This window comes from Pleurodeles waltl, chromosome 12 (assembly GCF_031143425.1).
Source record: "Pleurodeles waltl isolate 20211129_DDA chromosome 12, aPleWal1.hap1.20221129, whole genome shotgun sequence".
Classification (NCBI taxonomy): domain Eukaryota; kingdom Metazoa; phylum Chordata; class Amphibia; order Caudata; family Salamandridae; genus Pleurodeles; species Pleurodeles waltl.
In genome coordinates this window covers 708,675,505-708,690,914 of record NC_090451.1, presented here as the reverse complement: position 1 = coordinate 708,690,914, position 15,410 = coordinate 708,675,505, and the positions used below count along the sequence as shown (strand labels likewise).

General features: G+C 53.5%; 1 protein-coding gene across 7 annotated transcripts in view; it reads right to left on the bottom strand.

Moving 5' to 3' along the window:
- The window catches only part of MINK1 (misshapen like kinase 1), a 503,992-nt gene that overhangs the window by 402,303 nt on the left and 86,279 nt on the right, over nucleotides 1-15,410 (bottom strand). The window lies entirely within an intron of this gene.

The following is a 15,410-nucleotide window of genomic DNA, read 5'->3' as shown; positions in this document are numbered from 1 at the left end:
TGTTCACTGCCCTGCTTAGTGTATAATATATTTTAACATCTTATTCAAGGGTTATTGTTGGAAAATATGAAACTCAACACCCCCTCTCTCCCCCCACCAATCTTAATGCCAAGTTACGCCCCCGTGAGCAACACAAACGCGCACGTGCGTTACATATTAACAAGTAGAGAAATGTAAAGTACGTTTTTGCTTTTTTCAAGAACTTTAAATACTTGGTGTCTCTATTACAACTCCATTGTTACTGCATTTACCGACATTTAAGGGAAGACTGGCCGACTTGGCCGCGTCGAGATTCAAACTCGTGTAGTGCTACTACCGCCTGCCTCAGCGGCGAGTGTTGAACCCGCTGAGCCATCCAGCGCGCCAGGAACAGAGACGCATCAGCTCCGCCCAGCGGAAGATACGAACCCACAAGGCAGTGAGGCAGGGGAGCAGGCCTGGGGCCCCCAGACAAGCTTCACTCCTGACCAGCTCACTCCAAAACACCTTACTCTAGACAAGCTTCACTCCACACCACCTTACTCCAGACAAGCTTCACTCAACACCACCTTACTCCAGACAAGCTTCACTCAACACCACCTCACTCCAAACCAACTTACTCTAGACAAGCTTCGCTCCTGACCAGCTTACTCCAGACAAGCTTCACTCCAGCCCACCTTACTCCAGACAAGCGTCACTCCAGACAAGCTTCACTCCTGACCACCTCACTCCAAACCACCTTACTCTAGACAAGCTTCACTCCACACCACCTTACTCCAGACAAGCTTCGCTCCAGACCACCTTACTCCAGACAAGCTTTAATCTAGGCAAGCTTTACTCCAGACAAGCTTCACTCCAGACCACCTTTAGTCCAGAGAAGCTTCACTCCATACCACCTTACTCCAGACAAACTTTAGTCCATAGCACCTTACTCCAGCCAAGCATCACTCCTGACCACCTTACTCCAGCCAAGCTGCACTCCAGACCACCTTAATCCGGACAAGCAGTACTCCAGCCAAGCTTTACTCCAGCCAAGCTTCACTCCAGCCAAGCTTCACTCCAGCCAAGCTTCACTCCAGCCAAGCTTCACTCCAGCCCACCTTACCCCAGCCAAGCTTCACTCCAGCCAAGCTACACTCCAGCCAAGCTACACTCCAGCCAAGCTTCACTCCAGCCAAGCTTCACTCCAGACCACCTTACTCCAGACCACCTTACTCCAGACCACCTCACTCCAGCCAAGCTTCACTCCAGCCAAGCTTCACTCCAGCCCACCTTACTCCAGACAAGCTTCACTCCTGACCACCTTACTCCAGACAAGCTTCACTCCACACCACCTTACACCAGACAAGCTTCACTCCAGACAAGTTTCACTCCAGACAAGTTTCACTCCAGACAAGCTTCGCTCCAGCCCACCTTACTCCAAACCACCTTACTCCAGACAAGCTTCACTCCACACCACCTCACTCCAGACCACCTTACTCCAGACAAGCCTCACTCCACACCACCTTACTCCAAACCACCTTACTCTAGACAAGCTTCGCTCCTGACCAGCTTACTCCAGACAAGCTTCACTCCTGACCACCTTACTCCAGACAAGCTTTGCTCCTGACCACCTTACTCCAGACAAGCTTTGCTCCTGACCACCTTACTCCAGACAAGCTTCCCTCCTGACCACCTTACTCCAGACAAGCTTCGCTCCTGACCACCTTACTCCAGACAAGCTTCGCTCCTGACCACCTTACTCCAGACAAGCTTCGCTCCAGACCACCTTACTCCAGACAAGCTTCGCTCCAGACCACCTTACTCCAGACAAGCTTCGCTCCACACCACCTTACTCCAGACAAGCTTCGCTCCACACCACCTTACTCCAGACAAGCTTCGCTCCACACCACCTTACTCCAGACAAGCTTCGCTCCACACCACCTTACTCCAGACAAGCTTCGCTCCAGACCACCTTACTCCAGACAAGCTTCGCTCCAGACCACCTTACTCCAGACAAGCTTCGCTCCAGACCACCTTACTCCAGACCAGCTTTAATCTAGGCAAGCTTTACTCCAGACAAGCTTCACTCCAGACCACCTTTAGTCCAGACAAGCTTCACTCCAGACCACCTTACTCCAGAGAAGCTTCACTCCATACCACCTTACTCCAGACAAACTTGAGTCCATAGCACCTTACTCCAGCCAAGCTTCACTCCAGACCACCTTACTCCAGCCAAGCTGCACTCCAGACCACCTTACTCCAGCCAAGCTGCACTCCAGACCACCTTAATCCGGACAAGCATTACTCCAGCCAAGCTTTACTCCAGCCAAGCTTCACTCCAGCCAAGCTTCACTCCAGCCAAGCTTCACTCCAGCCCACCTTACCCCAGACAAGCTTTACTCCAGCCAAGCTTCACTCCAGCCAAGCTTCACTCCAGCCAAGCTTCACTCCAGCCAAGCTTCACTCCAGACCACCTTACTCCAGACAAGCTTCACTCCTGACCACCTTACTCCAGACAAGTTTCATGCCACACCACTGTACTCCAGACAAGCTTCGCTCCAGCCCACCTTACTCCAAACCACCTTACTCCAGACAAGCTTCACTCCACACCACCTCACTCCAAACCACCTTACTCTAGACAAGCTTCGCTCCTGACCAGCTTACTCCAGACAAGCTTCGCTCCTGACCACCTTACTCCAGACAAGCTTCGCTCCTGACCACCTTACTCCAGACAAGCTTCACTCAACACCACCTCACTCCAAACCACCTTACTCTAGACAAGCTTCGCTCCTGACCACCTTACTCCAGACAAGCTTCACTCCAGCCCACCTTACTCCAGACAAGCTTCACTCCTGACCACCTCACTCCAAACCACCTTACTCTAGACAAGCTTCACTCCACACCACCTTACTCCAGACAAGCTTCACTCCACACCACCTTACTCCAGACAAGCTTCGCTCCTGACCACCTTACTCCAGACAAGCTTCGCTCCTGACCACCTTACTCCAGACAAGCTTCACTCCACACCACCTTACTCCAGACAAGCTTCACTCCACACCACCTTACTCCAGACAAGCTTCGCTCCACACCACCTTACTCCAGACAAGCTTTGCTCCACACCACCTTACTCCAGACAAGCTTCGCTCCTGACCACCTTACTCCAGACAAGCTTCGCTCCACACCACCTTACTCCAGACAAGCTTCACTCCACACCACCTTACTCCAGACAAGCTTCACTCCAGACCACCTTACTCCGGACAAGCTTCGCTCCAGACCACCTTACTCCGGACAAGCTTCGCTCCAGACCACCTTACTCCATACAAGCTTCGCTCCACACCACCTTACTCCAGACAAGCTTCGCTCCACACCACCTTACTCCGGACAAGCTTCGCTCCAGACCACCTTACTCCAGACAAGCTTCGCACCAGACCACCTTACTCCAGACAAGCTTCGCTCCAGACCACCTTACTCTAGACAAGCATCACTCCAGACCACCTTACTCCAGAAAAGCTTCACTCCTGACCACCTTACTCCAGACAAGCTTCACTCCAGACCACCTTACTCCAAACCACCTTACTCTAGACAAGCTTCACTCCAGACCACCTTACTCTAGACAAGCTTCACTCCTGACCACCTTACTCTAGACAAGCTTCACTCCAGACCACCTTACTCTAGACAAGCTTCACTCCTGACCACCTTACTCTAGACAAGCTTCACTCCAGACCACCTTACTCCAAACCACCTTACTCTAGACAAGCATCACTCCTGACCACCTTACTCCAGAAAAGCTTCACTCCTGACCACCTTACTCCAGACAAGCTTCACTCCAGACCACCTTACTCCAGACAAACTTCACTCCAGACCACCTTACTCTAGACAAGCTTCACTCCAGACCACCTTACTCTAGACAAGCTTCACTCCAGACCACCTTACTCTAGACAAGCTTCACTCCAGACCACCTTACTCTAGACAAGCTTCACTCCAGACCACCTTACTCCAGACAAGCTTCGCTCCTGACCACCTTACTCCAGACAAGCTTCGCTCCTGACCACCTTACTCCAGACAAGCTTCGCTCCTGACCACCTTACTCCAGACAAGCTTCGCTCCTGACCACCTTACTCCAGACAAGCTTCACTCCACACCACCTTACTCCAGACAAGCTTCGCTCCAGCCCACCTTACTCCAAACCACCTTACTCCAGACAAGCTTCGCTCCTGACCACCTTACTCCAGACAAGCTTCGCTCCTGACCACCTTACTCCAGTCAAGCTTCGCTCCTGACCACCTTACTCCAGTCAAGCTTCGCTCCTGACCACCTTACTCCGGACAAGCTTCGCTCCAGACCACCTTACTCCATACAAGCTTCGCTCCACACCACCTTACTCCAAACCACCTTACTCTAGACAAGCTTCGCTCCTGACCACCTTACTCCAGACAAGCTTCACTCCAGCCCACCTTACTCCAGACAAGCTTCACTCCTGACCACCTCACTCCAAACCACCTTACTCTAGACAAGCTTCACTCCACACCACCTTACTCCAGACAAGCTTCACTCCACACCACCTTACTCCAGACAAGCTTCACTCCTGACCACCTTACTCCAGACAAGCTTCGCTCCTGACCACCTTACTCCAGACAAGCTTCACTCCACACCACCTTACTCCAGACAAGCTTCGCTCCACACCACCTTACTCCAGACAAGCTTCGCTCCACACCACCTTACTCCAGACAAGCTTCGCTCCTGACCACCTTACTCCAGACAAGCTTCACTCCACACCACCTTACTCCAGACAAGCTTCACTCCACACCACCTTACTCCAGACAAGCTTCACTCCACACCACCTTACTCCAGACAAGCTTCACTCCAGACCACCTTACTCCAGACAAGCTTCACTCCAGACCACCTTACTCCATACAAGCTTCGCTCCACACCACCTTACTCCATACAAGCTTCGCTCCACACCACCTTACTCCAGACAAGCTTCGCTCCACACCACCTTACTCCAGACAAGCTTCACTCCAGACCACCTTACTCCGGACAAGCTCTACTCCAGACCACCTTACTCCAAACCACCTTACTCCAGACAAGCTTCACTCCACACCACCTCACTCCAAACCACCTTACTCTAGACAAGCTTCGCTCCTGACCAGCTTACTCCAGACAAGCTTCGCTCCTGACCACCTTACTCCAGACAAGCTTCGCTCCTGACCACCTTACTCCAGACAAGCTTCACTCAACACCACCTCACTCCAAACCACCTTACTCTAGACAAGCTTCGCTCCTGACCACCTTACTCCAGACAAGCTTCACTCCAGCCCACCTTACTCCAGACAAGCTTCACTCCTGACCACCTCACTCCAAACCACCTTACTCTAGACAAGCTTCACTCCACACCACCTTACTCCAGACAAGCTTCACTCCACACCACCTTACTCCAGACAAGCTTCGCTCCTGACCACCTTACTCCAGACAAGCTTCACTCCACACCACCTTACTCCAGACAAGCTTCACTCCACACCACCTTACTCCAGACAAGCTTCGCTCCACACCACCTTACTCCAGACAAGCTTTGCTCCACACCACCTTACTCCAGACAAGCTTCGCTCCTGACCACCTTACTCCAGACAAGCTTCGCTCCACACCACCTTACTCCAGACAAGCTTCACTCCACACCACCTTACTCCAGACAAGCTTCACTCCAGACCACCTTACTCCGGACAAGCTTCGCTCCAGACCACCTTACTCCGGACAAGCTTCGCTCCAGACCACCTTACTCCATACAAGCTTCGCTCCACACCACCTTACTCCAGACAAGCTTCGCTCCACACCACCTTACTCCGGACAAGCTTCGCTCCAGACCACCTTACTCCAGACAAGCTTCGCACCAGACCACCTTACTCCAGACAAGCTTCGCTCCAGACCACCTTACTCTAGACAAGCATCACTCCAGACCACCTTACTCCAGAAAAGCTTCACTCCTGACCACCTTACTCCAGACAAGCTTCACTCCAGACCACCTTACTCCAAACCACCTTACTCTAGACAAGCTTCACTCCAGACCACCTTACTCTAGACAAGCTTCACTCCTGACCACCTTACTCTAGACAAGCTTCACTCCAGACCACCTTACTCTAGACAAGCTTCACTCCTGACCACCTTACTCTAGACAAGCTTCACTCCAGACCACCTTACTCCAGAAAAGCTTCACTCCTGACCACCTTACTCCAGACAAGCTTCACTCCAGACCACCTTACTCCAGACAAGCTTCACTCCAGACCACCTTACTCTAGACAAGCTTCACTCCAGACCACCTTACTCTAGACAAGCTTCACTCCAGACCACCTTACTCTAGACAAGCTTCACTCCAGACCACCTTACTCTAGACAAGCTTCACTCCAGACCAGCTTACTCCAGACAAGCTTCGCTCCTGACCACCTTACTCCAGACAAGCTTCGCTCCTGACCACCTTACTCCAGACAAGCTTCGCTCCTGACCACCTTACTCCAGACAAGCTTCACTCCTGACCACCTTACTCCAGACAAGCTTCACTCCACACCACCTTACTCCAGACAAGCTTCGCTCCAGCCCACCTTACTCCAAACCACCTTACTCCAGACAAGCTTCGCTCCTGACCACCTTACTCCAGACAAGCTTCGCTCCTGACCACCTTACTCCAGTCAAGCTTCGCTCCTGACCACCTTACTCCAGTCAAGCTTCGCTCCTGACCACCTTACTCCGGACAAGCTTCGCTCCAGACCACCTTACTCCATACAAGCTTCGCTCCACACCACCTTACTCCAAACCACCTTACTCTAGACAAGCTTCGCTCCTGACCACCTTACTCCAGACAAGCTTCACTCCAGCCCACCTTACTCCAGACAAGCTTCACTCCTGACCACCTCACTCCAAACCACCTTACTCTAGACAAGCTTCACTCCACACCACCTTACTCCAGACAAGCTTCACTCCACACCACCTTACTCCAGACAAGCTTCACTCCTGACCACCTTACTCCAGACAAGCTTCGCTCCTGACCACCTTACTCCAGACAAGCTTCACTCCACACCACCTTACTCCAGACAAGCTTCGCTCCACACCACCTTACTCCAGACAAGCTTCGCTCCACACCACCTTACTCCAGACAAGCTTCGCTCCTGACCACCTTACTCCAGACAAGCTTCACTCCACACCACCTTACTCCAGACAAGCTTCACTCCACACCACCTTACTCCAGACAAGCTTCACTCCACACCACCTTACTCCAGACAAGCTTCACTCCAGACCACCTTACTCCAGACAAGCTTCACTCCAGACCACCTTACTCCATACAAGCTTCGCTCCACACCACCTTACTCCATACAAGCTTCGCTCCACACCACCTTACTCCAGACAAGCTTCGCTCCACACCACCTTACTCCAGACAAGCTTCACTCCAGACCACCTTACTCCGGACAAGCTTTACTCCAGACCACCTTACTCCGGACAAGCTTCGCTCCAGACCACCTTACTCCAGACAAGCTTCGCTCCAGACCACCTTACTCCAGACAAGCTTCGCTCCAGACAAGCTTCGCTCCAGACAAGCTTCACTCCTGACCACCTTACTCCAGACAAGCTTCACTCCAGACCACCTTACTCCAAACCACCTTACTCTAGACAAGCTTCACTCCAGACCACCTTACTCTAGACAAGCTTCACTCCTGACCACCTTACTCTAGACAAGCTTCACTCCAGACCACCTTACTCTAGACAAGCTTCACTCCTGACCACCTTACTCTAGACAAGCTTCACTCCACACCACCTTACTCCAAACCACCTTACTCTAGACAAGCATCACTCCTGACCACCTTACTCCAGAAAAGCTTCACTCCTGACCACCTTACTCCAGACAAGCTTCACTCCAGACCACCTTACTCCAGACAAGCTTCACTCCAGACCACCTTACTCTAGACAAGCTTCACTCCAGACCACCTTACTCTAGACAAGCTTCACTCCTGACCACCTTACTCCAGACAAGCTTCGCTCCAGACCACCTTACTCCAGACAAGCTTCGCTCCAGACCACCTTACTCCAGACAAGCTTCGTTCCAGACCACCTTACTCCAGACAAGCTTCGCTCCAGACCACCTTACTCCAGAATAGCTTCGCTCCAGACCACCTTACTCCAGACAAGCTTCGCTCCAGACCACCTTACTCTAGACAAGCATCACTCCAGACCACCTTACTCCAGAAAAGCTTCACTCCTGACCACCTTACTCCAGACAAGCTTCACTCCAGACCACCTTACTCCAAACCACCTTACTCTAGACAAGCTTCACTCCAGACCACCTTACTCTAGACAAGCTTCACTCCTGACCACCTTACTCTAGACAAGCTTCACTCCAGACCACCTTACTCCAAACCACCTTACTCTAGACAAGCTTCACTCCTGACCACCTTACTCCAGAAAAGCTTCACTCCTGACCACCTTACTCCAGACAAGCTTCACTCCAGACCACCTTACTCCAGACAAGCTTCACTCCAGACCACCTTACTCTAGACAAGCTTCACTCCAGACCACCTTACTCTAGACAAGCTTCACTCCAGACCACCTTACTCCAAACCACCTTACTGTAGACAAGCTTCACTCCTGACCACCTTACTCTAGACAAGCTTCACTTCAGACCACCTTACTCTAGACAAGCTTCACTCCAGACCACCTTACTCCAGACAAGCTTCACTCCTGACCACCTTACTCCAGACAAGCTTCGCTCCTGACCACCTTACTCCAGACAAGCTTCGCTCCTGACCACCTTACTCCAGACAAGCTTCGCTCCTGACCACCTTACTCCAGACAAGCTTCACTCCTGACCACCTTACTCCAGACAAGCTTCACTCCACACCACCTTACTCCAGACAAGCTTCGCTCCAGCCCACCTTACTCCAAACCACCTTACTCCAGACAAGCTTCGCTCCTGACCACCTTACTCCAGACAAGCTTCGCTCCTGACCACCTTACTCCAGACAAGCTTCGCTCCTGACCACCTTACTCCAGACAAGCTTCGCTCCTGACCACCTTACTCCAGTCAAGCTTCGCTCCTGACCACCTTACTCCGGACAAGCTTCGCTCCACACCACCTTACTCCATACAAGCTTCGCTCCACACCACCTTACTCCAGACAAGCTTCGCTCCTGACCACCTTACTCCAGACAAGCTTCGCTCCTGACCACCTTACTCCAGACAAGCTTCGCTCCTGACCACCTTACTCCAGATAAGCTTCGCTCCTGACCACCTTACTCCAGACAAGCTTCACTCCACACCACCTTACCCCAAACCACCCTACTCCAGACAACGTCCGCTCCTGACCACCTTACTCCAGACAAGCTTCACTCCACACCACCTTACTCCAGACAAGCTTCACTACACACCACCTTACTCCAGGCAAGCTTCACACCACACCACCTTACTCCAGGCAAGCTTCACTCCACACCACCTTAATCCAGACAAGCTTCACTCCACACCACCTTACTCCACACAAGCTTCACTCCACACCACCTTACTCCAGACAAGCTTCACTCCAGACCACCTTACTCCGGACAAGCTTTACTCCAGACACCTTACTCCGGACAAGCTTCGCTCCAGACCACCTTACTCCAGACAAGCTTCGCTCCAGACCACCTTACTCCAGACCAGCTTTAATCTAGGCAAGCTTTACTCCAGACAAGCTTCACTCCAGACCACCTTACTCCAGAGAAGCTTCACTCCATACCACCTTACTCCAGACAAACTTTAGTCCATAGCACCTTACTCCAGCCAAGCTTCACTCCAGACCACCTTACTCCAGCCAAGCTGCACTCCTGACCACCTTAATCTGGACAAGCTTTACTCCAGCCAAGCTTCACTCCAGCCAAGCTTCACTCCAGACCACCTTACCCCAGACAAGCTTTACTCCAGCCAAGCTTCACTCCAGACCACCTTACTCCAGACCACCTCACTCCAGCCAAGCTTCACTCCAGCCAAGCTTCACCCCAGCGAGTCTCACTGAGGGTCGGAGTCTGCAGCCAGCGAGAAGCCAGGGGAAGAGGGAGACGAGGGACACACCTTGTAGAAATCCACTCTACATATGCCGAGGGTAGAAGAGAAACAAAAGAGATGTTTACTGGGATCCAGCGCCTTGAAGCAGCACATACGGATTGTAGGCGCTACGACAGGGAAGTACAAGGTGGATCTTACCTGCTCCCAGGGCCTGGCACCCACCCCCGGCGGATCTCACCTGCCCCCAGGGCCTGGCACCCACCCCCGGCGGATCTCACCTGCCCCCAGGCCCTGGCACCCACCCCCGGCGGATCTCACCTGGCACCCACCTCACCTGCCCCAAGGGCCTGGCACCCACCCCCGGCGGATCTCGCCTGCCCCTAGTGCCTGGCACCCACCCCCGGCGGATCTCACCTGCCCCCAGGGCCTGGCACCCACCCCCGGCGGATCTCATCTGCCTCCAGGCCTGGCACCCACCCTGTCGGATCTCACCTGCCCCCAAGGCCTGGCACCCACCCCCGGCGGATTTCACCTGCCCCCAGGGCCTGGCACCCACCCCCGGCGGATCTCACCTGCCCCCAGGGCCTGGCACCCACCCCAGGTGGATCTCACCTGCCCCCAGGGCCTGGCACCCACCCCCAGCGGATCTCACCCGCCTCCAGGCCTGACACCCACCCCCCGGCGGATCTCACCTGCCCCCAGGGCCTGGCACCCACCCCCGGCGGATCTCACCTGCCCCCAGGGCCTGGCACCCACCCCAGGCGGATCTCAACTGCCCCCAGGGCCTGGCACCCACCCCCGGCGGATCTCACCTGCCCCCAGGCTCACACTTTTCAGGAAGGGTTCCCTGCCAAGATCTGCAGATTGATGCCAGCTGGCACTGTTGTCTCCTCACATCTTCTGGGAGCAGGCTGTGGCCTTGTGTCGAGGTGTGCAGGGCGGGTGCTGGGTGGTTCGTGGGCGCCCATGGACCCCACCCCTGCCAGGCGCAGAGAAAGCTGTGAGAAGCCCCGGGACGCGGCCGAGGCGCACACTTCCCAAACCGCTGACACTTCGGGTTTTCAGCCATTTTTCATGGACACTTTACAGACACCTCCAGCGTCTGTTTAGCAAAACTTTGCAGAATTTCTTTCAGTAATTGGCTCCCACATACTGAGAGGAAGATAGCGCCACTGGGGTGTTCACGGGGGGAGAGCATTAACCTATGGTAACCAATGTTGGCGGGTGGTTCCGTCCTCTGCCAGTGCTTAGTTCACTTCGGTGCAGATGGGACCTATCAGTCAGTGTAGGCCCTTGTTACCCCTACTGTGGTATCGGTACAACAGGCGTGGCCTTAATCAAGCCTGGCTGTCAGGTGTCGGCTCTATCCCAGAACTATGTGCTTAGAAGCCCCACCAGAGCCATCGCAATGAGCGCCTCCTAGACCCAGACCCGAGGGCTCCTAAGGTGAAGGCTGGCACCCAACACAGCAGGACGCCTTCAAGGAGCTAGACCAGTGCAGACATCCACACTAGCACCCCCCACTGTGCTTCGGACCGTATTACCATGAGATTAGTCCTAACAAACAGACTTCAGATGGTCGGTCAAACACTGACCTTTAGCTACTTAACGCAATCATTGCAAAATGGTGCAGCGCAGGTCCTAAAACATCCACTCCCTTGTAAGGACTCGATAATTCCAGAAATGGCTAGTATTCCCTTCGCACGTGGGGGCAAGCAAACTCCCATCATAACAAGAGCTTAAAGCCCAAACATGGCGCCATGACTCTACTCAAGGATGAGCCACACATCCCAAGCTCCACTCACTGGTGACTGGTGGTCAGGGACGCTAATAGGGGGGCACTGGGGGGGGTTGAACTATTTTGTTCCATAAGGAAAAGCCCTGCACATGGTGAAATCTACCACTAAATCGTTTAATCTTTGCAACTTGAGGGGCATGAGGTTTGCAGAAGGAAATCTCTGGCACCATGGTGACTGGTAAAGAGACTGCCAGTTAGCCAGGTGCCCATTCATGGACACGCGGGTGCACACGGTATCATGTCTTAAAGAGGCATACTTTTTCAGTGGTGAAAGATGTAGTGCTCCGAGGGCTCGGTAATGTCATTTTTAGCTCTTGGACAACAACTTACTTCAACTGCCCAATTTTTAACTCTGTGCTTTGTCGAGGAATTTCTTAGAGAGGCCAGTGAAAATGGTGTTAAAATTATCCAGAGCAGAGGAAAAATATGAGAACGAAATCTTTAGAGGAAACTCAAGCATAGTTGGAAGTGTTCACATTTGGTGTCTGAGAGAACTTGAGGAAGAAAGGCGAGATTGTGGCCCAAGGTAACCCCCAGATTACAAAACTTCGGAACTGAAATTGAAAGAGGAGTGGGGGGCCAGAGCCAAAGAAAAGGAGGGGTGAGGGTTCAGTGGGCACAAGAGGGATGTCTGAGCGTTGAGGGAAAGCTAGCTTAGAAATGAGATGCACTCCAGCAGAATGGGACCTCACTCCTTTTCACTGACTGGCGCCCTCCTTCAATGGCCCTTCTGACCTCCATCATTCACAGGAGCCGGACGTGGACGGCAGAGGCACTGAGGCTGCCGTCATCCTCACCCACTGATCATACGTCTTTATTACAGGTGGATGTCTGATAACAATGCGGAGTAACGCCTCTTCAGGACGGAGCTCTCCAGGGACACCTTCAAGCAGGACGACGGACCGTGGGCCAGACCGGCCTCGCTTTTCACGCGGGATCCGGTTCATCCGGCAGGTCAGAGGTGAGACAGTCACCGCAGGTCCAGCCCATACCTCAGGGCACCAAAACCACTGAAGGTGAAGGAACCAAAGTCCAGCCGAAAGAGAACCCCACAGGAGGACAGGGAACAAAGCTGGATTCGTGGGTGCTCGGCAGTGGTTGCAATACACCTCAATCGTACCAACTTTTAGGTCCAATGCTGTAAGAGGAGCTTGGGTTTTCAGGCTGCAGGTCAGTGATGTCACTTCCTGTGACGTGACATAGTGTGGGCAAGGACAGCGATTATTGGTAGCGAGACACCCCTTGCTGGTTAGACCATCGAAGGCACAGCCTACCTGGGCACACATACTGAAAAAAAAAGTTTTTGTACACAATCTGCGCTGATCAGTTCCAACTAGTGTCAGTCCAACTACCTCAGCAGGCACTAGGCCAACATCTGGCACTGCAGACAGACAGATGTGCCCTCCATGCTCGAGGACAGCCCTGCTGCTAGGGTAGAGCACGCCCTGGGTGGGTGCCTAGTACCATGCACAGAGACAGCCTTGTACTGTGCCCAGAGCCAGCCAGGTACCGTACCCAGAGGCAGCCTGGTACCGTGCCCAGAGCCAGTCGGGGACCATTACCAGCCGGGGACCGTGCTATCTATGGAGCAACAGGTAAACGCAGTCTCACCCGCCTGCTTCCACACCCTACGCATGCTCTGCAAGATCTTCAGGTGGCTCCAAGTCAACACCACAAAGACCATCACCAGCCCTCATCACCGGCACGCTGGCCTACGGGAACACTAAGTAGGAACCACTGCACCACACCTCCTGAAGAGTTTACAGATGCTACAAAACTCAGCGACAAGACGCATCTCGACCTACCCAGACAGAGACACATCACACCCCTCCTCAAGAAACGACATCCGCTCCCGATCCAGCGATGCCAGATCAAGATGCTGACCCAGGTATACAGAGCCCTGAACAACGTCTTCTAAGGTGCACTGAGGCGCACACGGAGGAAGTGCGCCCCATGTGTAACCGGGCGCCTGGGAGCCGCACAAGAGCTCAGGGCCCCTGGCAGCCGCACAAGAGCTCAGGGCTCGGGAATCAACACCACAAGTGTCCTTTAGGGCAACTATTCGCTGCCAATTGTCATCGACAGATAAAATGGCCCAAGACGAGGATCTGCTCTACCTGCACCGGATTAGAGTAAATGGATGGCGCCGCTGGCCTCGTTTATTCCCACAGCTGGGGCATCTGAGGGCGCGGGCCCCCGGTGGGGGCCGACAGAGCCATGAGCTGAGAGATGCGCACACACCGCTGTAACTGCAACACTCTTCTCAGCTCTCGAGGCCTCAAGCAGACCCAGGAACAGGCTGCAGAGCGCAGGCCTCCCGGGCCCAGTGTCCGGAGCAAGAGACCCCAGGGCTGGGGGGGGGAGAGGAGACGAGAGGCAGAGACCCCAGGGCTGGGGGGGGGGGGAGAGAGGAGAGGGGGGTAGGAGAGGAGAGGCAGACAGGAGAAGAGGAGGGAGAGGAGGGAAGAAGAGGAGGGAGAGGAGGGAAGAGGAGGAGGGAAGAGGAGGAGGGGAGAGAAGGAGGGAGAGAGGCCGGAGGACAGGAGGGGAGAGGATAGTGGAGGAGGGACAAGAGGAGAGGGTAGGAGGGAAGGGAAGATCTCTCTTCTAAAGGCCCCCCCGACCAAAAGAGTAGAGAGGCGCCAGGTAAGGGCAGAGTGATGTAGGTGAGAGCCCCCCGCCCCCTCCCCTGCACGCACACGTCGCTTGTGTCCACACAACATACATTTGTCGAGAAAGGAGCCCTTTCCTAATTGGCATTACCCATAAGTGTTGTTAGTCCGATAACCCATTTCCGGTTGGAGTCTGTTACCCACTGAATGCTGCCCATCCCAGCATGACTCTCAAGTGATCAGTAATGCACCCTGCGGACTGCTGGGTACCCAGCCCCCCCACAGCCGAAACAAGTGCATCTGAAACTCGCACGTTCAAAAACAAAACATGAGAAAAGTGGTATTAAGGACACTGGCCGAGATAAAATCCAACTCATTCCATTTGTAAGGACCTACATAAAAAAAATAAAAAAAAACGAATACATTTCGGGTGCATGTCTCTACATTTAGTGAGGAGGCACCTCTTCTGCATAAAAAACACATTTTTAGAGCTATTCCATATCCTGAGTAAGGGCACTCCAGAAAACAAAACGACAGACACGCGTCCCTTTCCCAGAAGGACATCGGATTCTTGCAGGTTCTGGCAGCGGATGGAGAGGACACAACACCCTCGGTCTCACAAAGGGAACCGGAAGAGGGTGCCTGCCCGCACATGGCAACACTGGCATGGCGGCCGAGGAGGCTCACCGCACCAAAAGGAAACTATTTACGTCTGCACTAACCTTGTACTTGAGATAGCAACTCGGATGAAGGGGCTCCGGGTCGGGAGTGCACACTAGTACCCACTCCTGCGGACCCGTGGACCCCACGCGTGGCCCGTCGGCACGACCCAAGGGCAGTCATGACACATGGTGGCATCACAAGGGGGTTGCCTCTCATCATTAAGGGCTCTGGGGAACCAAAGAGCAGAGTTCTCTTCTGAAAGTTAGAAAATCATTCCTGATTGCTTGCAGGAGGCAAAACTGTATTTTGTCAACTACTAAAGTGAAGACCTTGCTCAAAATGGGCGAACACATCTGCAAACGATA